Source organism: Podarcis erhardii (assembly GCF_964252035.2).
Source record: "Podarcis erhardii genome assembly, chromosome: 12".
In the NCBI taxonomy this organism is placed as follows: Eukaryota; Metazoa; Chordata; class Lepidosauria; order Squamata; family Lacertidae; genus Podarcis; species Podarcis erhardii.
The window spans coordinates 41,262,338-41,285,042 of record NC_138513.1 but is presented as its reverse complement, the minus strand read 5'-3'; the positions used below and the strand labels follow the sequence as shown (position 1 = coordinate 41,285,042).

General features: G+C 40.8%; 1 protein-coding gene across 4 annotated transcripts in view; it reads right to left on the bottom strand.

Moving 5' to 3' along the window:
* TRAK1 (trafficking kinesin protein 1) overlaps positions 1-22,481 on the bottom strand; it is a 144,254-nt gene extending 121,773 nt beyond the window's left edge. For 3 of the 4 annotated variants that reach the window (XM_081881997.1, XM_081882003.1, XM_081881995.1), the window contains exon 1: positions 22,306-22,481. The gene's annotated coding sequence lies outside the window, so the exon portion shown is untranslated. The other variant, XM_081881998.1, reaches the window with a different exon arrangement.
* Positions 22,482-22,705: the final 224 nt, after the last annotated feature.

Sequence of the window (22,705 nt, the reverse complement as noted above, 5' to 3'; positions counted from 1 at the left end):
AGCTATGGTCTTGCTCAGCAATGAATCCAAACTTGGGCTCGTGCTTTGTCTCTCTCAAACAAACCACATGTTGTGACTAATAGTTGTTCTGGGCTTACCACTCATGGTAAAATAAACCCCAAGCCCAGGTTTGGATGCAACACTAAGCTGAATCAGGGCTTTGTTCTGGCAGCAGAGGTGAAGCTGCATGTTTGCCTTTAAACCATAGTTAAGTTTAAGTTTAACTATGGTTTAAAAAGTGGTGTACAAACACTGCCAATGTGTATCATTTCAATACCTAATGTTCCATTTTATCTGGCAGAGGTTATGTGCCAATATTTGTTGGCTCAAATGTATCAGCCAACACACAATGGCATTAGTGAAAAAGTGAAACATAGCCTCATTCACAGTTGTTATAACACTGTGATGTTCCATTTGCAAAATACCATATTCAGTGTTAATGAAGTGACCGTGTATATGCTAGGGTTGGGTAGGGAGTGAGGAAAGAGCCCTGTCATGTACCTACCGCTACAAATTATCTCATCATATTTTTTAAACTCCTTTCAGCATTACAATGACAGACTCCCTAGATTTTTACCCAGCAGGAGACAACGGTGGTGCTAGGCCACAAATACAAACATACAGTTCAACGGCTAATAGTTCAGTACTGAGTACTACAACAAAATTTCTTACCCACTCTGAGATTTGCATGATGATCCGTTTTTAGTCTACTGATGCAAAGCTTTTGTTTATGAACTATTCCTGTCTATTCCAGGCATTTGCACTTTCAATACGAAGTTATTCGTACATGTGCTTCCCCCATTCCAACTCAGCAACCTCTTCCTTCCCCCCACGAGCAGCACTATATTTTATTAAGGTCATTTCAATGTAACTGTACTTTGGCTCTCTGTCATGCCATTCATTCTGTGGCATTTGGCTCTTGGGAGAATATTTATACAGGCCAATAGCAACACTCAGTCTGCAGTGTTGCTGTTCTGTTGCCGTTTTGACATTTCGCTTCAGTTCATTCCTCCCACCATAAAAAGAATCTAAACCTAAATCATCACAGTGTTGGCTTCCTCAAAACGAAGTCAACAGAAGAAAATTAGAACAGCTAATTGTGAAAGATGTGCCAGAGAGGGCAGCTCTCATTTTAATCAAGACGCTAAATACAGTACACATTAGAATCAACTGGAGGTTTTGGGCTTGTTGTTGTTGTTTTTTCAAATGAAAGAACAACACAGAAATATAGAAATGACACCAGAACCAGAGAGAGGTAATTGATCTTAATAAACAAGGCTTATTGGCAGAAAATCAACAAAATGTGTATTTAAACACAAAATTTGAATTTGCAACGATATAAATGTTATCAAGTACAATTTTAGTCCACATTTATCACGTGATCTTAAGGTGTATTACAGCATGTGTAAAACATTAAGAATTCTAGGCAATTTAAAGTAGATAAAAACCGTGTTGAAAAGTTCTATCACAAAACACCCCAAAATGCAGCAGCAGTTAACAGCCCATAAATGCATGGACAAACTGATAGTATTCACTTGGCACTGAAACAAAGTATCAGTGCTGGTCAGATTTACAGCAGGAGGGCATTCCAGTCAGGATACCACCACAGAAAAGGACCCATGCTATGTCACCTGTGCTATGCCACAGGAATGGTTATTCCTGCGGGATAACCAGCGACATATAACCAACATGCTCAAGTCTAACTAATGCAAATAATAATAATAATAATAATAATAATAATAATAATAATAATAATAATAATATTGTCATGGGCTTTGATAGTGTCATGGGCTTTGAAAACACTCAAACTCAGGATGCAAGGGAGAAACATGCTAGGAGGAAGGCACGCTTGACAAATCCACACTGTGATCAACTTCCACCCAGAAACCAATGTCCCCACTGTGGAAGGATGTGTGGATCCAGAAATTGCCTCCACAGTCACTTACGGACTCATTGATAAAACCATGTCTATGGAAGACAATCTTACTCGGCTATGAGTGATTGCCAAAGAAGAAGAAATAATAATAATAATAATAATAATAATAATAATAATAATAATTAAAAAAAAAATTTATTTATACCCCGCCCTTCCTGGTTTAAAAAGCGGGCTCAGGGCAGCTAACAGCAAATATAAAACATAGATTAAAATGCAACTTAAAAACAGCATAAAATACAACATAATATACAGCATCAATATTAATAAAATTCAAAAAATTCAGGGGCCATGGGGGGGGGGACCCAGTCAGTAGACATCAAATGATTACCAGGGCTAACTGGCCAAGTTGGTCCAATGGGGCTAGCAAAGAGACCAGGGAAGAATTTAAATGTGGGGTCCCAGAAAGGGTTTCTTCATAGAAGAGGAAAGGGAAAAGGGGAATACAGTGGTACCTCAGGTTAAGTACTTAATTCATTTTGGAGGTCTGTTCTTAACCTGAAGCACCACTTTAGCTAACGGGGCCTCCTTCTGCTGCAGCGCCGCTGGAGCATGATTTCTGTTCTCATCCTGAAGCAAAGTTCTTAACCCGAGGTACTATTTCTGGGTTAGCAGAGTCTGTAACCTGAAGCGTATGTAACCTGAGGTACCACTGTAGAGGATCAGGCTAATTCAAATTGAAGGCCAGGTGGAATAGCTCTGAAGGAGTTCAAACCATCCAGTATGATGTTCTACCAGGTTTAGCTATGTCACTTCCCCTTCCCTGGGACGAAATAGGTAATCAAGCCTTTGTTCCCTTCCCCAGTCTACCTGAGAAACTTGGCATGTGAAGAGGTTTGAGATGGTTGCTCCAGCTCAGCCGCATGGCTCTCACCAGCCACTCTTGAGTTACCTAGGAACATCTTAACTAAGCTAAGTTTTACTGTCCATGCAACTTTTTTGACTGATGTACAGAAAAGCAAGAGTAGCCCCATGTAAAGTGCATTAAAGGAATCCAAATGGGAAGTTAACAGATTATGGGTCGCTGGGATTGGTTAACTTTGTCCAGGAACAGCCATGGTAGGCAAACCAGGCAGAGCTTGGCGAAGGCACTTCATACCTCTGAAGCTATATAGGTTTGGGTAATGTTTAGGAGGGTTTGCTGGTGGTGTGGTTGTTGCTGTTAATTTTTGTATCTTTTGTATCCTATGATTCATGTGGAACTTGTTTGATTTGGTTGTGTACTTTTTGAAGTTTTATTTATTGTTTATGACTACTTAGGTATTTTTTAAATATGTTGTAAAATGGCTTGAGCATGGTTTTAACCATACAAATAAAATGATTGCTTGGGCTTCTTGTGACAAAGCTGGATCAAGGAATACATGAGACTATGCACCTGAACTTTAAGGGAGAGTGCCACCCCATCCAGAACAAGGTGTTTAACCAATTCACTGACCCTAGAACTACCCACTTAGAAGTCCTTTGCCCAGTTAGGATTCAGTCTTAGTTTATGAACACCCAGTTAACCAATTCCTAACACAGGGAGTTCTCTCATAACTAATTTGTCTTTCAGCCAAATCCTATGCATGTTTCCTCAGAAACAAGTCCCACTGAGCTCAAATGCAACATACCTAAATATGTTTTAAGACTACAACCACACTTTCATTTATGTTTTCTCCTATAGGTTTTACCAAATTATCTCAGTCATGAAATACCTAAGTTTGACCTACATTCCGTAAGAAGAGATTGCTCAAATGCAATCCTCTCGAGTTCATGAAGCAAATATCCTCCCAATTCGAAGAACCACCAAGTCTAACTGGACACCAACCTAAAGAAAAATAGCTGAAGCAATATTACTTAGGGAAGTAAGATGGCTGCCAAATTAAATTCCAACTACCCTTTTGTGTAATGGTAAGTTACTAGAGCGTTGAAGATGAGCCTCAATAAAACCAACAGGATCCTGAAATAAAATTACTTACTCTGAGAAAGATTATCTGCGTTAATGCTGGCTAAACCACTCCATACTTATATAATATTCTCCAATTCATAACATGAAAAGACCACTTGTAAATCAATAGCAAATACCATACCATGGGAAGAACACAGTATTGGATTGATGTTATGTTGTGATCTGCTCTGAGATCTATGAGTGTAGGGTGGCATACAATTTTAAGAGTACCAACCAAGACCACATTTGTCACTTAATCAATTGAGATAAAATCCCTGCAAAAAAAAGTTTATATGAAAGTTCCATTTTCAATGTCAGAATCTTTAAAAAAAAGTATCCAAAGCAAACTATTCAGAGTGAAAATGGAGCTTTGTCAATGCTTAATACCTGCTAATGTGTTGCTAATGAATAAACTAATGAATTCCTAGCAATAGTGACTAGGACAGGTGATTTATAACACTTTAAGAAGCAGTAGGTCAACTCTACGTCGTATTTAAGCTCTCTCTGGATTAAAATGTAGAGAACTGAATGCATTAAAAGAGACCATGCCTCAAACTGCAAAACCACTAAGCATTTTAAGAATAATCGCAATACATGAGTGTATATCTAGATTGAGAAGTGTACCATATACATTTACAATTAGGGTTTACTTGCAATGTACAACTTCTTGATTCTAAAACAATTTTCCTATCTTTGGTAAATTAAATTATAACTGTACGCAACAAAAAGGCACCAGAATGACATGCATGCAACCCTAAATTTTCTAAACTGTAGAATGCTTTTTAAGAACTTATTTCCATGTTCATAGTCTAATTTTTAAAGTTACATATTCGGGTGCACCATTACTAAGCAAAAGCTTCTTTAAAAAGAAAAGGCGTTGGGACACAGCAAAGTATCTTTGAAATAAGAAGTAGGACATAGGGTGGGCAGGCAGGCTGGCTGTGTTCAATTATGCAGGTTTCTTACAGAATTGAACATGTATTTAGTGGATAATAAGGTCCAATAATTGAGCCTGCAGTGACTCCCTAGCCTCTAATAGCAACAGCTGTGGAAGGTAAAATTTTAGGCCTTCAGCCTAGAGAGAATCTGGCAGCTACAGATGGCATTCAGCTGCTAGAGCAGTCTCGGGACAGCTTTGTGGGTCAAACTAAACAAAGTACTAATCTTCGCCAAAATGTAAACTGAGTATAAGCTAACAACCTTAAGAAACATTACAATGGCTTTCATTGTTAGCGACATCTGAAATAATCTCCAAATGACAAGGAAATCAAAGGAGAATGACGTAGATGAATCCATCCATTTATGTTCATCATCATCTGTTGCCGTCAAGAAAGTTTGTTTTTATCTATAACTGCACAAGCTCAAAGACATTTTATATATAGAATCTTCACCTGTTCTTCCCATTCAGGAGGTGCAAAGTATAGCCTGATTATTTAACCTCTTTCAACAATTAACTGATCTAGGTGATGTGAACTTTCTGAGTACAGGAATCCCACACTTACACTCTGCACATACACATGAAATTGAATAAAGTGGTGAGGGTGCTGTTGAGAGAGGCTGCTGAAGCGGCCATCCTGCCCAACTTCCTCGTTGACCTGGGGGTCAGTGGGTGGGTGGCTGGGTCCCAGTGCCCAGCGCCACTGTGGGGCCTCTAGGCACTCTCCGTTTTAGTCTTGGAAGTTGATGGAGACTGTTTCTTTTTTATCTAGTTTCTGTTCCACCTCCAAGAAATAATATTGCTGCCTGTTTGTGGGAGAGGGCGATGGTGATTGGAGGGAAGGGGGATTCTTGGATGCTGCCCAAGGAACAAAACTGACATGAGTGAGCAAGCGAGGGAGGAAGGCAGGCAGGCAGGCAGGCAGGGGTAGGCATGGAGCATCCCCCAAACAACAACAACAAGTAGAATTAGAATTTATATGACTGCTGGCTAGGAAGCAAGTGAAGGAGAGTGAGGGGGGCCGAGATACTTAGAGATGCTGTGCAAGCTGTTTACTCCTGCTCTCCAGCTCTCTCCCACTTTGGTGCCATTTCCTGGTTCAAATCATTTTTTTTTAAATTTCACAGTGACACACACAAATATGGCTGTGCACAAGTGGAATGCACATAAGTGGAAGGGGGGCTCTCTGTCTGCGGGCAGCCTAAGTTTTCTTTCAACTCTGAAAGAAAGTAGAATTTTATCACACATGATTGTAATATACTACTGCCAGGACATCAGTAAAGGATTTGGGTAGAGAGCAATTGTGGCTAAGGGATGCAGGGTAGTGATTAAATAATTAAACTGAGGCAAAGCGGGTGGGTGGTCTCAGATAAAATTTGGTCTAGAGACACTTTTAAAATATTGCTGCTTTAAAATTCTCATTAAGACAAGATTTTTATCCTTTTTACTATTTTATGATTCAAAAGTCGCCGTGAGCTTTTCCGATGCCTTATTTGGCAAGCTTGGCACGAACCTGAATTCTAACAGCTTACCATAATAATGTGGCAGGCTGAGTGATATTATGCCAACTCTGACCATCCGCTCTCCACGAATATTATCTCGCCAATCAAAACACAGTGTTTAATTTCTGTCACAAAAACATTCTAATTATTAATCAGATCATCACTGGGGAAGAATGGAACAGTTAACGGCCCATTGCTCAGGAATGAACACAGTCTTGTTAGGCTTGAATACATTTACTGTACTGAGTAAGTCAGGAAGCAACAATTACCAGCAAATTATTAAAGAGAGCCTGGAATGCAGTAACTGCCTATGCAGGGCCTGAGGGGTAGCTTCTTCTGAAGATTGAGCAACACGATGATGCACACATGCACCTTGCCAGACAGTAAAGGTTCTGCAAAAATACACTAATCGCTCTGACAACTGTGTAACAAGGAGGGGGGGGGAATATTTGCAATGCACTCATTACAAACACAGGAAGCCGTCTTTTACTGAGTCAAACCAATTGATTCACATTGTTGGGTGTAGTCTAGGCTGAATGACAGAAACTCTCCCAAGAAGAGCAGATTAACATAAAAATACCTGCCATGCCCTATCAAACTTGTGCTGGTCACAACAGTAACTAAGTGCATGTGGGTGGTAGGGCTGGGCAATATGATGTATCACCAGCTAAACATCACAATAGAGTGATACATCACAGTGTTGAAAAGGAAGGAGCACTGGAAGTACTGGGGTGAAGCTGCCAGTGCCTGGCACAGGGAGGAAGGAGGCAGCCCACCTGCTCAGCCGGAGAAGGAAGTCAAGGTGCCAGCCGGCAGGCAATATACCGTATTTTTTGCTCTATAAGACTCACTTTTTTCCTCCTAAAAAGTAAGGGGAAATGTGTGTGCGTCTTATGGAGCAAATGCAGGCTGTGCAGCTATCCCAGAAGCCAGAACAGCAAGAGGGATTGCTGCTTTCACTGCGCAGCGATCCCTCTTGCTGTTCTGGCTTCTGAGCTTCAGAATATATTTTTTTCTTGTTTTCCTCCTCCAAAAACTAGGTATGTCTTGTGGTCTGGTGCGTCTTATAGAGCGAAAAATACGGTACCACCAGGTCAAAACACCATATACCACAATGTACCACTGGGTCAATATACCACTGTGGTCTTGCCCTCAATACAGTCCGGGACAATGTATTGATACATTGGGTATCTGATTATTATTATTTAATTGTCTTCCCATTCATTCCAATACAGGGAAATTAGTTACTCCAATCTCCAATATTTGGTCCTCTCTGAACAGAGCAGTGCTGGATTCAAGGCCATCTCTTAACCACCCGATAGCACTGATTTGGGGCCTACTGTCAACTCTACACCTGTGGAGCTATTTGAGGGGACTGCCTGGGCTTTTGCACAAGATATGTTCCTACACTCCTTCCTAATCTCCTCCACCCAGCGGATCTAGGCGTTATAATTGCAATTCCCATATGCAAAAAGAATGTTACGTTTCATGACATGTTCTTAAGTCTCCTTGAATATTAACAATGGAATAAAGGCAGCATACATTTTTAAAAAATAAATAAATCAAATGTCTCTGAAGTCAGATCACTCTTCCACAGGGGAAACTAAACTAGCTGAAAAAGAGAATGTGAAGCATTCTAAGGAACACCTTTTGAAGCTTCGGCTTCACTTCACTTCCTTGCCCCTGGGCAACCTGTCTCAACTAACTGTGTAAATGGGCTCAACGAGCTTTTCGGCAAACAAAGGCATTGTTTCACACCAGAGGTCTCAGCAGACCTTCTACACCATGGGTAGGCAAACAAAGGCCCGGCGGCTGGATCCAGCCCAATCGCCTTCTAAATCCAGCCTGCGGACGGTCCGGGAATCAGCGTGTTTTTACATAAGTAGAATGTGTGCTTTTATTTAAAATGCATCTCTGGGTTATTTGTGGGGCATAGGAATTCACTGTGGGGCATAGGAATACACTGTAATGGTATTTTCTTCTCCTTTCCATCTTGGTCCACTGCCCCCTCCCCCCAGCAGATAGATGGGGACTAAGAGAAGATTACAGTGGTACCTCGGGTTAAGTACTTAATTCGTTCCAGAGGTCAGTTCTTAACCTGAAACTGTTCTTAACCTGAAGCTCCACTTTAGCTAATGGGGCCTTCTGCTGCCGCCGCGCCGCCACCACATGATTTCTGTTCTTATCCTTAAGCAAAGTTCTTAACCTGAGGTACTATTTCTGGGTTAGCGGAGTTTGTAACCTGAAGCGTCTGTAACCTGAAGCGTATGTAACGCAAGGTACCACTGTACCTAACTTTTACATTCAGGATTCAAAAGAACAGCTATATTCCTAGCTGCTCCAAATGTTCTTCTGACGGCTGCAAACATTTTCATTCTAAACCATTTTATGCATAAATTGTTATTGTACTCGGTATTACAGAAGGCTCATTTCCCCTAGTTCAGCTGTTCCCAAGTGAAAAACAAGGAATTCCCACTTGCTCAAAACTTCACCTACTTCAGGGAGAAAGAGTAGCAGAGGCTTATAGAAAATGCAACATTTTTCACAGTTTTCCGGGAGAATATTATTCAGAAAGACTTTCCAGTTAAGCAGACAAGCTTAAGCCAATGCTCAGTGACTAATCCTTTTAAAACTTCCCTGGCTCCTGCATTTTAATAGCAATGGTGTGGGGCAAGAGGAGACATTGTTATTTTCAGAGGGACTCTAAAACAGCAAATGGCACATATTCTAATTCATAAACAGAAATTTTATGGATCACCCCTGTAAGAGTACCATTCAGCAAAGTTACCGTATTTTTTGCTCTATAAGACTCACTTTTTCCCTCCTAAAAAGTAAGGGGAAATGTGTGTGCATCTTATGGAGCGAATGCAGGCTGCGCAGCTATCCCAGAAGCTAGAACAGCAAGAGGGATTGCTGCTTTCACTGCGTAGCGATCCCTCTTGCTGTCCTGGCTTCTGAGATTCAGAATATTTTTTTTCTTGTTTTCCTCCTCCAAAAACTAGGTGCGTCTTATAGAGCGAAAAATACGGTATTTCCAACAGAATCGATAAGAGACCCCAAACGTTCATTGTTTTATAATCTTGTTTATACACCATTTCCTATGCTAGAGCATGCTACATGTATTTTAATAGCACCACAAACTAGATCAATCACCAAAAGGTTTGGTTTATTAGCCAATGGGGACAAATATTAAAAGAGGAGCTGGTATTGATTAAAGGACAGAGCTGTTTATTTGAGGCCATTCTGTTGCTGGGAAGATAGAATAGAAGACCACTTTTTCCTCCTAAAAATGCATGGTAAATTTATTTTACACTTCCTTGATTCACTTCAGAAGTACACATAATATATCACCTGGACTAAACAACTTGCAATCACTGGAGCAAAAATAACTGCATCCAAATATTCTCCGGCTATAGCTGTGGCACAGGTCTACACAGTTGCACTATTGGACTCATCAAACCACTTTAGGCATGGCAAGTAAGGCCACACAAAGCCACAACAGTTGTATTCTATGGAGGGGGAAAGAATCATGGAGCAAACTGGTTACTGGTGGCTACTAATCAGCTGTTCTCAGTGACCATGTCTGAACTATAGATCCTGTAGACTCACCAGCAACAGGAAATTGCAGACAATGATAGCTATAGGGAGATGCTTGTGAACTCATGGCTCATTGGAATTAGTTCTATTCAAATGTACAGCACTTATTTCCATTCATTTCTCTGTCTTATATCTAGGTTACAGACCAGCTTTGAAGCTTTGGGACTATACAATGGACTTGCCTTGAACTGCTCTTTTTTCCTTGTTTTTGTCACTCCCAGGATTTTCTCATTTAACACGGAAGGGTTTGAATTCTAACAAATAAAGAATACTCCCCTCCTCAAATGAGCGCAAGAGGAAAGGGAAGACAAGGGAAATCTGTTCCATGGAAAAGCTATTTGGCAGACATCTCTCATTTTCCACAGACTCCATTACACAATATGCAAGGAGTCTGGAAAAGAGCCCAAAAACATCCAAGACAGACATTTAAACTGCCTAGTAATAGGCCAGCTGGTGTTCCCTGCAGAGTGATCTCATCACCACACCATGCGAATATTCCTCCTTCAAAAATTCACCATGAGAAGGAAAAGGGACTGAAGAATCATCCATTCATTCTCATACAACTTTATTTTAAGTGCAAAAGAAGTTTTGTGCTGAGAGAAAATAAGTGCTGACATATATGGGCATGGTGGGAAATCTTTCTACCCTTTCTATCTTCAAAAAGGTGAGTTGTAACTAAGAGTTTATAATCACGTCGATCTCTACAGGTCTCAGTGTATCAGGCTGTAAGCAGAGGCAAGATTGTGTTACTTTCCAGTCTGTCACCCTGAACTCCAACCTCCAGGCAAAACTTTCCCAGAGTAACTGTTAAAATGACCTTCTCTGTTAGGAAAAGCAACTGATGCAGGAATTAGTACAATTTTCTTCATCCCAGAATGAATTATTGTCTGAAATTAGGAAGAGATAGCAGGAAAACTGCACAGAACACCCCACTCTTCTAAATACAACTATGTTGCTAACAGCTTAATGAAGGAGGGAATAAGCACTGGAGGCTGGTTGGCAGGAAAAGTGTGGGAATTTCTTTCTTTTTTTTAAAGTTAGCTTTGAGTTTAATCTCTTTTTCAGCTGGACATCAACCGTGACCCTTCAAGGGGAGTTTTCAGAATTTGAGGACTGAGGAGTCCCAATTAATAAAATATCTTATAGAAAAGAGAAGACAGCTTTTCTTTGGGGTTATAGTCCATGAGTAAAGCACAAAGAAGTTAGTGTTTGGCAGCCATGGTTTCCACAGTAACTTAGACGTACAGATCGTCTCCACTGGAACCCTCGGCACAAAGGAACATCGTACTTCTGATTCACTTAAATAGCTTGTTTTCGTTTCCCAGAGGTAAAAGAAGTAGCAGCTATGAACATGGAGAACAGAGGGAAATAAATAGAAATATTAATCTGCAGAAATTATATTCAACCATTTTCCTATTGTAGAAAATGCATTTCTTTGCATACATGTTACTGTGGCTTCCCCTTAAAACCTTGTCATACAATTATTTTAAAAACATGTGCACATTGAGTTAACGTAATTGTGCTGGAGAAGACAAACCACAGGATTTTTGCAACTGCCAATTTGGCCATTACATAAAATACAGTTTGTTGCGTAATGTGTATCAGGTTGAATGTACTTGTGTTATTACACAAGTTAAGCTGAACTCACCACTAACCTCCAATTCTGAAGGTGAGCTGCAAAGCAGTTTTTTTTTCCTTATGTGGTACCTTTTATTTTTTAACCTCTAACAAACAATTCAGCAATACATTTGTTTCCTGTCTACAGGTCACAAATTGGGCATTTCAGAGGGGAGGTAATGTTGATTTATTGTAGTAAAAGCAGTACAGAGTCTTGTAGTGCCCAAAAACCAACAAATCCATTGTGGTATAAATTTCCACTGACTAGAAACCACTTCCTCAGATGTACTATGTATCTTCAAGATAGCAGATTACCGACAGAGAATATCCCTAAATAGTGGGGATAAAAGGCCATACAAAGCCCCTCCAAAAAACAGTCATTCTGCCACACTTTTATGCCAAGCTAAAATTTATAGAAGATGGGAACGGTGACCCAGTCGCTGGAGTTAATAATCCTGTGTAATAAGCATTTAAATCAGCTCACTTCAAAGTGAAATTCATTAGCAGCTAGCAGCTAATGTATGCTTGCTCCAAAGAGGGTCTGAAAAGTACAGTACAGTAAATCTGAGACATGTGTGTTTAAATTGTTTGTGGCTCAGAGCCATAGTTGTCCAACAAAGGTTCCAATCCCTGGAGCACCTACAAGTGTTGATATTAGATCAAGACTGTTCACCTTTTGGAAACAACTCTTCAATGCTAGAAATTCCACAAACATGTCAGTAGATAAAAACTATCAACATGCTATTGGCAAACTTTATATCATGCCCATGACTGATAAGTAAATGGTTTCGTCTGCCAAAATGGTTGTGGACTGTGGCAATTTCACATGCACCTCATGTTGGTTGGTCATGTTGAGACACTAATCAGCTGCTCCATTTCCTCTTTTCTTCTACTTTAAGCCCACACGCCTGTCTACAATCCCTCCACAAATCAAATGCCACCCATAAATTGGTCGGTTTCTTGATTGAAAGAGGATTTCTTATGAATTCAGGAAATCCTATTTCAATAAATAAAGCGATCAATTTATGGGTGGCATAAATGAATTGGTGAAATTATCAAGTTTCCATCTGAGACAAAGAGCAACGAATCTCTCCACTTACAGATAGGTAGCCGTGTTGGTCTGCCATAGTCAAAACAAAATAAAAAAATTCCTTCCAGTAGCACCTTAAAGACCAACTAAGTTAGTTCTAGGTATGAGCTTTCGTGTGCATGCACACTTCTTCAGATACACTGAAACAGAAGTCACCAGACCCTTCTATATAGTGAGAAGGTGGGGAGGGGTATTACTCAGAAGGGTGGTGGGAATGGGTGATTGGCAGATAGCTGTGATGAGCCTGTTGACGACTCTTAACGACTGCAATAGGTCTTACAGGAAAAAGCAAGGGGTGAGAAGGTGAAAAATGGCTTTGTCATGTATAATGAGATAAGAATCCAATGTCTCTGTTCAGACCAGGTCTCTCCATGGTTTTAAGTTTGGTGATAAGCTGCAATTCAGCAGCTTCTCTTTCCAGTCTATTTCTGAAATTCCTTTGTAATAGAACAGCTACATTGAGATCTTGTATAGAATGTCCTGGGAGATTGAAGTGTTCTCCTACTGGTTTCTCTGTCTTGTGGTTCCTGATGTCGGATTTATGTCCATTTATTCTTTGGCGCAAGGTTTGGCCTGTTTGTCCAATATAGAGAGCTGAAGGACACTGTTGGCATTTGATGGCATACACAATGTTAGACGATGAGCAATTAAATAGTCCCGAGATGGTATGTGTGATGTTGTTGGGGCCAGTAATGGTGTTGTCCGGGTGTATCATCACAGCTATCTGCCAATCACCCATTCCCACCACCCTTCTGAGTAATACCCCTCCCCACCTTCTCACTATATAGAAAGGTCTGGTGACTTCTGTTTCAGTGTATCTGAAGAAGTGTGCATGCACACGAAAGCTCATACCTAGAACTAACTTAGTTGGTCTTTAAGGTGCTACTGGAAGGAATTTTTTTATTTTGTTTTGAATCTCTCCACATTATTTATGCCCTTCTACTTCAATCCCAATGATTCAACCACTAGCTTCCTCTCTGGCACACTTAAGCTTGCCTGGTGTAATGTGTGGTAAGTTGTAAAGAGAAGACGTTTTTAAAAGTAAACCAAGTCCATGGTTTTAGTCTCAAAACCAGTTTTTGAAAACGACCGCTAACTTTATATCACAAAGGTTCTTTGATTAGTCTCAACTCCAAGCTGTTTTAGAGACTTGATGCTAAATTTTAGAATGCTATATTATTTATTTATTTATTTATTTGTCCAACTAACTTACATCCCATTTTACTAATGGAGTTCGTCACCTTATAATAATGCAGATGTTGCTGGACTCCCATCAGCCCGTCACCTATTTATCTCCTTGCACTTTGACGTGCTTTTGAACTGCTAGGTGGGCAGGAGCTGGGACCGAACAACGGGAGCTAACCTCATCGCAGGGATTCGAACCGCCGACCTTCTGATTGGCAAGCCCTAGGCTCAGTGGTTTAGACTACAGCGCCACCCGCATCCCATTAGAACTGTATATCATCTTATTTCTGACATTCAGAGTTTCTAATGGGAAGTTTTGGAGTTTCTCTGCTTCTTGGGTTTGTTCAAGATGACAGTTTAAAGCAAGAGTCACTCCAATATTGATCAGTTACAAAAACAAGGCAGATAAGGCCAAGAAATGGATTGAGGTGCTCCTGCTCCTATTCACTCTTCGATTACTGTATTCTCACTGCAAAGACTTAAAATTTGGGTTTCAGTTTCATCACAGTCCCAATGCTGTCAGCATATGGTGGCTGTGTGTTTGTAGTGATCTAAATTCTATCATTTGTAAGAGAAATAAATATACAGAACATTCACTTCACCTGCTTCATAGGGATTATTGTGATCAGAGGACAGTATAAATATTTACAGCCCAGTCTTCAGCATGTTAACTTGGATGCAACTTTTACCAAACAATAGCACTTAGCTTTAAGTACATATTTCTAAGGATTGGACTGCAATTCAAACTAATGATGCAATCCTATGCATTGCTATTTGCAAGCAATTTCTGCAATCGAGTAAGACTACAGCCCAAGGGTACACACAGAATAGTAGTCTTAGGCTTGGGCCCATGAGCCCTAAAATTGAAACCTCATTTTAACTAAGGCCACCCATTATCATCTCTGATTCTCTCTGTATCATTTCTCCGACTTAAAAAATGTAACAACACACCTCAAATTGGGAGAATTAGTGAAATATATATATATATGGTCACTCCCCTCCCACCTTAGCAGCAGGTTGAGCTCCAGATCTAGTTCATTTTTAGTTCATTTCGTTCATTTGCTAAACGAAAGAGTTCATAATTTGAGGGGGAAAGTTATAAAAGAAAGACTGCCTTTCCCACAAATGAAACGTAAACTTTTAACTAAAGTGCTTGCCTTAGTTACAATGTTAATGAGAAAAACTTTGACTTACTCTATTACTTACACTTATCCAGTTAAGAGGCTTATTGTTACTACGTACAGAGATTAGCCATGAGATAATGCTTACAAGTTAATTATTTTGGCGGCTTAGGCTCTGTAGTAGAGATTACTTGCCTTGCTTTGCAACAACCTGGGAAAGTTTTCTGTCTTGAGATGCTTTAACCCAGAAGTGGCTAACCTGGGCCCCTCCAGATGTTACTGACTACAACTCTCATAATCCAGGACTATTTATTGGCTGGGGATAATGGAATCTGAAGTTGAACAACAGCTGGAGGACATAGCTTGCCAGCCCTGCTTTAGCTATAAGAAGCAGCAAGATACATTTAGCCTTATAGTAATGCAATGTGTTTTGATGGATAGGATAAAGGACTCTGCTTCTCTTGGTGGTATCATACCATAACTGTTGGGTGAGTCTCACTAAGATTAAAATGGTGCAGAATTTGTCCCTTTAAACAATACTGTTGCACTTCAGTATGAAACAGCATACTAACTTACTGATGGAAACAACTACTGTATAATGTTAAGTTTTTGCATACTACAGAATATCAACCAGTAACACTTCAGGACCTAAAGTTAAGGTTTTGGCAACAGATTCTGCACTAGACTTAGAGGCCAATGGTGTTTCTTAATTGACACAAACAATACAATTACAGTGTCAAATAACTACATCTTACAACTCCATTTCAGCATATACATTGTGCTGAAAATGTCCCTCAACAGCCTACAATGTCCAAACCATGTTGTCATTAAGGAAACAGATGAAAAGATATAAATCTTGTATAAAAAGCAGGCACACAATGTAACTTGCAAAGCAGCAGTTCAGCTTTCAAGGACACTCCAAAATGATCATTCCTAACAAAATTATTAATTTAAATTAATAATTTTCTTCCTTAAGGAGCATAAGGTGGCAGAAGAATTTATACAATGTTGATCTAGGACTACAGAGTCTTCTCCCATTTTAAAAACTGAGTGAACAATTTATCACTATAAGCTCCCTACATTCCTTAGTACTTGACCTACAGGTTATAAACACACTGCATTGTAATGCTTGTTGCCAACTATTCAAGTTTTTCATATGAAGAATCATGTAACCTATGAACGCTTGTGCTGTTACAAATTTGTCATCTCAAAGAGGTGCTACTGAATTGATATTTTAAATACTTTAACTGAAAACCAGAGCTGACATTAAATAAGATTTTTTTTTTTTGTATTTTCAAGAGAAGTCTTTAAAAATCAGCATGCCCCTCCACAAACACACTAAAGTCACATGGAACTGCTTGAATTTCTGTAATCCCACTAGCTAGATAGGTCTTATGTTTATAATGCTTGCATTTTGCTGTCACAAGAGCAGTGCCAGGTAAAGCTTATGAACAATGAAATTTCCTAGAGGAATTATGGGGATGATATATGAATACGTCTGCTGTGACTGTGTAATACAGACCAGGTTAATGAATGCATACATCCTGCGGGAAATTAGAACTTAATTCTAAGACAACAAATTAAGATTCCAGCTGCAGAATACATCATCTTGTAACATTGTAGGAAGTAATTCTCACATAGGAGGAAAGAACTTCCCAGTCGACCTGGGAGAGGAGACGGTGGAAGAAGATTGGAAGAAATTTAAGATTATTTACAAAAATATTGTAAATTGTATGAATGTTAAGAAAGATGCTAGAGTATAAATAACTTGGCACCATTGAGTTCAAGGAAGTGAATTATGAAGATAAGATAAATTTAAGAAATGATAAAAATTTTGGAATATGTTGGTTATATCTAAATTTTTTAAGATTTGAATAAAATGATAGTCAAAATTAGAGATATAACATTGGAAAATTAGATATGAAGATTCAAAATAAGGGGATAAATTTGCTGAATAAAATTATAACCAGGAACGCAGGAGCGGGAGATGCGAGGGAGTCCAAAGAAGTGAAAAGATCTATGTTAAGAGATGTGATATTGTATTGTTCTATTGGCATTGTGATTCAAACAAAAAATTGTTAATAAAAAATATTTTAAAAAAAACAACTTCCCAGTCAACATACTGACAAAGAAGCCAAACCAGACCACAATATCCAAAGAACAAAGAATGGGGTAATAACAAAGACTGCGACTACCTAAATATCTGGCGAGAAGAACTTTAGAAAAGTTAAAAACCACTACTAAAATGCGCTGTGTTTGGTCATGGAAATGCTCTCATACTACACAACAATATTTATAACCAGTGTTAAATAACTAGCATGCTTGGTGGTTTTTCTAGAGGGATAAACCTCACTAGTTATCTGCCACTAATACCTGTAAAATATGCATCTGTCGACACAAATATTTAACACAGAGAAGGGGGGAATTAAGAATGCCCCTCCCTACAGGTATCCCCCCTACTTATGCAGAGGTTATGGTCCAGCCCCCCCATTAGGGAAAGTTGTGTAAGTGGGGAGCACCCTCTAAGCAGTCTTTTAAACTCCCCCTCTGCCACTCTATTTCCAATCCAGACCAAAAATACTGTATCGAAAAATATCCAGAGCTAGGATTGAAGCTCTGGGACCAGGAGGAGGCTGGAGAACATGCAGGAAAGTGGTGGCTGCTGCTGCGATACCCCACACATCAGCTGTTAGGCGGGGAGGCTGAGTACTATAACCAAAGTCATGCTGCACCTCCAGTCTCTTTGGGACTTCCTCCACCCTCACTGACATCCTCTATGGGCTCCAAGGAGGGTCTCCTTATGAGCTGCGAGGACTCAGTCTCCAGCTCTTGCCTGCCATTTCCAGACTTGAATTCATTTATTTCCTGGTGCTGGTCATGTACACAGTTGTGCACAAGTCGCTTGTGTGCAAGTGTGGGGTTGCCTGCAGTTCTCTTCTACAATATGTGATGATAGTGAAAGGAAAAACAACCTGTTAAAACACATACATATCGGTGTAAATTGGGGTTCCAAACGGACTTCAAGTGTGCACTCTGATCAGATTTCAGAAGGAAATAAATACATATGTTTTGACTGTGCAGCCTTTCCAAAGGCCACCCAAATGGAACACACAGACCACCGTTTAAAAACCTCTGCCTTAGTCCCCAGTTAATACCATTTCCATTCCCACTCTGTGTGCATGTTTCTCCTTCTTGCATACTGGGACATGTGAATTGTTGCAAGAGCAAGCTACAGTCAAGCAACGCAGTTGAGATCATAAAATTGTAGCAATGGAAGGGATCCCGATGGTCATCTAGTCCAACCCCCTGGCAAACAGATCACACAACCTAGGTTTGTGCGGTGATTACAACCTAGGTTTAAGGTGCCATTTGGCACCTAGCTTATATACCTGAGTTTCTAACATTAATATGCACCAGGCTCTTATATTGCTTTTCAAGATCTTGGAGCGGGTTCAAAAAGAAAATGATTTAAAGCTGCCAGGAAGGCCTATATTCCTAACACCACAAAGCTTCTATAAATAAAATATGTAATAGAATTTAAGTTTAAAAATGCACCTAATTAAATTTAAGACCCTCTTTTTGATCCATTTCTGCACCTTCTGCAGAGACACTGAAGATGACCAACAATCCAGCCCCAACACTGTATGCATGGAGATAATCCATGCCTCACCTACTGCTGTTATTCAAATATTAATGACACAACACTTGAATTACTTTATTCCAGATGCAGAGCTGCAACTCCTGTGGAGCTCAATACACATTGAAAAAAACACTGACATTTTTACAGTCTACCTACACGAATGCCAATTGGCGCATCTTGTTTTGTCATAAATTTTTACATGTACAAGATGCATGGGCATCCAGTACTGAAATTAGAGCAGAAGGTAAACTTAAAATTGCAGCTTATCTCCTGATTTAAACATTTATTGATGTTAAGAGTCCTAGCAATAAGAGTTTTGTGCCAACAGAGCTCAAGCTGGCACAGAGAATGAAATGACAGAGAATCTCTACAAAACTTTGCTTAACTCACATTAGCCAAAGCCACATTTAGACACAAGCCCATTTCTGTGCGACAGTGGTCTCCAGCACTATTTTGCAAAAATAACCACAACTAAACTTAAGGCGATACAGCTTATGAAGGATTATTTATGAAACAAGCCATACGTCAACGCTTTAAGAATGAGGAAACATATGATATGGAGGAAGTGTTTAAAAGGTCTTAAAATTTGCCACAATTTATTGACAAACATAAAAACGTAGCTCAGTGGGTACAGCATGAGACTCTTAATCTCCAGGTCAGGGGCTTGAGACCCACATTGGGCAAAAAGATTCCAGCATTGCAGGGGCTGGACTAGATGACCCCCCGTGGTCCTTTCCAACTCTACAATTCTATAATTCTATAAGAAGAACCATCCTAGATCAAGCCAAAGGCCCAAACAATCCAACAGAATTTTCTTGCTTATGATGCTGCTTCTGCAGGAGTCTCCCCTCTCCTAGAGAAATATTTGTCTCCCTCCTTATTGAGCTTTATGCATGGAAGAATGAAGCATCTTCACAAGCACGCTTCTGGGCTAGAATGCTGCTGCTTGGTTTTCTCACTTAGATTTCCCACTGTGGCTTGGGATGATGGGGCAGTTTTAAATGGAATACAGTCATACCTCATGTTATGTTTGCTTCATGTTATATTCTTTCAGATTACATCCCATGGCAACCCGGAAGTACCAGAAAGGGTTACTTCCGGGTTTCGCCAATTGCGCTTTGCGCATGCGCACAAGCACCATATTGCACCACACACCTGTGCAGATATGGCGCTTCAGGTTGCGCTTTTTTCATGTTGCGAACGGGCCTCCGGAATGGATCACGTTCGCAACCAGAGGTATCACTGTATATATATTTTAAAAGAAACCTGATTCTTAGTTTAATATATTAATGTTTTAATTTGGTGGTGGGAAAACCTATTTTCAGCTTGAGGGCCGCATTCATTTGCAGTCAACCTGCCACGGTCACATGCAGGTGGTAGGTGGGTCTGACACAAAAGGGGATGGAGCTACTGAAGCAATTATTTTCTGTAAAATGGATTATGGATTACATTCTAGCCAAACATAACAAATCAGAGGTTTCTATATACACCTATACCCCTCTCTCTCCATCCAGATAAGGAGGCAGCATATAACATTTCAGGAAAAAGCATTCAAGACGGGTATGGAGTGGTGGGGGGGGGAGATTAAGGAGAGAGGCTTGGATAGAGTCCCAAGGGTCATACTGGGAAGCCTAATAGGCCATAATTGGTTCTCAGGTCTGAAGTTCCCTGCCCCCGATTTGTACTGATAGGTAGACCACTCTGGGATCTCTTTGATGGAGGCCAGTTTAGAAATTGCAGCATCAGATAAAATCAGTCAATTAATAATCTAGACCAGTACTGTATCTTGTTCTCACAGTGGCCAATGAAATGCCTATGAGAAGCCTGCAAGCAAGATATGAGAACAACAGCTCCATCCCCACTTGTTGTCCTGCCCCAGCAACTGGTATTCAGGGACATAATATCTCCAAAACTGGAAGTAGTACAGTCATCATGACCAGGAGCCATTGATACCCTTATCCTCAATGAATTTGCCTAATCCCCTTTTAAAGATGTCCAGTTTGGCAGCCATTACTGCATCCTGCAGACAGCCAATTCCATAGATTAACTATGTGTCATCAGAACGCCTCACATACCATCGGCAACTAATCAAAGGCAAAGGCATCTCCCAAAAAAGATACCTTTGAAATGATCTGGTCTCCCTTTTTCTCTTTTATTGAAGAACAGGATATTTCAATGCCATCATCACAGAGGTGTCTGTGGAGGGGATTATTATTATTTATTTATTTATTGAATTTATATACCGCCCTATACCTGGAGGGATATGTAGATTGAAAATGTATTGTAACTGTATTGTAACTTTTGAATAAATATTATTAAAACAAAAAGTATGTATTGTGCTTTAAGACCAATCTCTTACGGTTTATGAGTACATCAGATTTCAGATGACACACACACAAATCACCATCCCTCATGTTTTACCTTGAAAGCTTACACGCTCTTGCACCACCAGCAAGAGTTGGCCCAATAAATGGCATCACCTACAAACCTTGCATTTCTAATTCTGTAGGATCTTGGTTTTGGAAATTCCTTGCTTTTCTCAACTACAGCTAGAACCAACTCTCATAAGTTTCCAAAGCAAGCTGCAGACTTATTTGCCTATGCATTTGTGTGTTTTATCTTAACGTAGCCCACTCTGGGATTCCTTCAGCAATGAAGAGTGGGTAAGGAATCTTTTAAACAAACAAACAAGGCAAGGAACTGTACGGCGTATCATAATAAAGGTTAGCAAAAGCTGAGAGATTAGTAGGCTCTAGGGTTTCATTTATGGCAACCAAAAAAGGCATGGGCCTTAGGAGCCCCAGCAAGGCCTCGGCTGGAAACAATAAATCTAGCACAATGACCTTAAAAAACCTTACTTCTGGTTTAAAATTCTGCCTTTTATAAATAATTTTGTGAGACGTTTTTCAATTAACCCCATCAAAACACTTCCATTAGTTATAGTTTTGGAGGTCAGCTGCATGCTTAGGTCAAGTATGATTTCCAAGGACTGAAACAGCAATTGACTGGTTTTATGTACTGGTAAGTCTTTACATGACCATTTCTTCTCTGTACCGTTAAGGGCACATACACACTGAATAAAACCTTGCTTTCTTTCACAGTTACTAACCTATGCAAAATACATTAACAAATCAGGATTAAGAGCTGAAATGTTCTGGAATTGGGTAGTGACTGCTGCACAGAAGCCTTTCCCCCCTCTGCTGTAAATAATTCACAAGGTCTGCCTCTGCAAGCAAATTCTTGTGTAAACAGGCTGAACTGTTGTTTTTAAGAGGAAGCCAAAGAAACCAGGTAACGTGTAAAAACCAGGTGGAGTTCTGCCAATTTACAAGCAAGTCTCCTGAAGGTCATGTCCACTGTCATGCGGTGCATGCAGCGGTTCGCGGAAAAATTGGGACAAGCCGTAAGCACGCAGGGGCACATCCCACTTGCAAGCTAAATAAAGGCAATTCCTGCCAGCTTCCTGAACCTGAAGCAGCTCATCTGTTTGTCCAACGCCACATCTGCAATGGCAGCTTCCATTGGCCCTACCTGAGCGCAGGCAGGTCAGGAGAGGAGAGGAGAGGAGAGGAGAGGACGTCTCTCCGGTCTTCCCAGGCGTCCAGGGCTTACCCAAAACAAGCAGCGGAGAAGGAGACGCGAACGAGAAGGGCAGAAAACTGCGCCTGGTTTTCCTCCGGAGCGCGGGACTGTAGAAACAAGCTCGGGACTCCCGCTCCCCCAGCCACGACCAGCGCGCAAAGAGACGCCACTCACCCAGGCGCAGGCTCTCCAAAACGCGCGCAGGCTCTCCAAAACGCGCGCCGTTCCTTGGTGGCGCGTCCGTTCCCGGGAGCTCGCTTCGGCTTGTTTTCCGGGCTAGTGTAAACGGATCCCCCTCCGGGCGTGATGGATGGAGCGGCACATGAGCAGCAGGGCCGGCGATGGGGTTGTGACTACTTCCTACTTCCTCGCCCCGCCGCCACCGAATCGCCTTCAGGCTGAGCCAAGCGCGCGCGTGGAGACGGGCGATCCGGCCGCCAGGCGATCCAACACGGCACCTCCCCGGCTGGAAATGCCCCGCTTGGGCGGCATACAGCCAGCCGGCTCCACACGTGGGAGAGGCGAGAGAAGGAGAGAGAGGGGAAAAGGCCGGCTGCCGCTGCTGTCGCTGCTC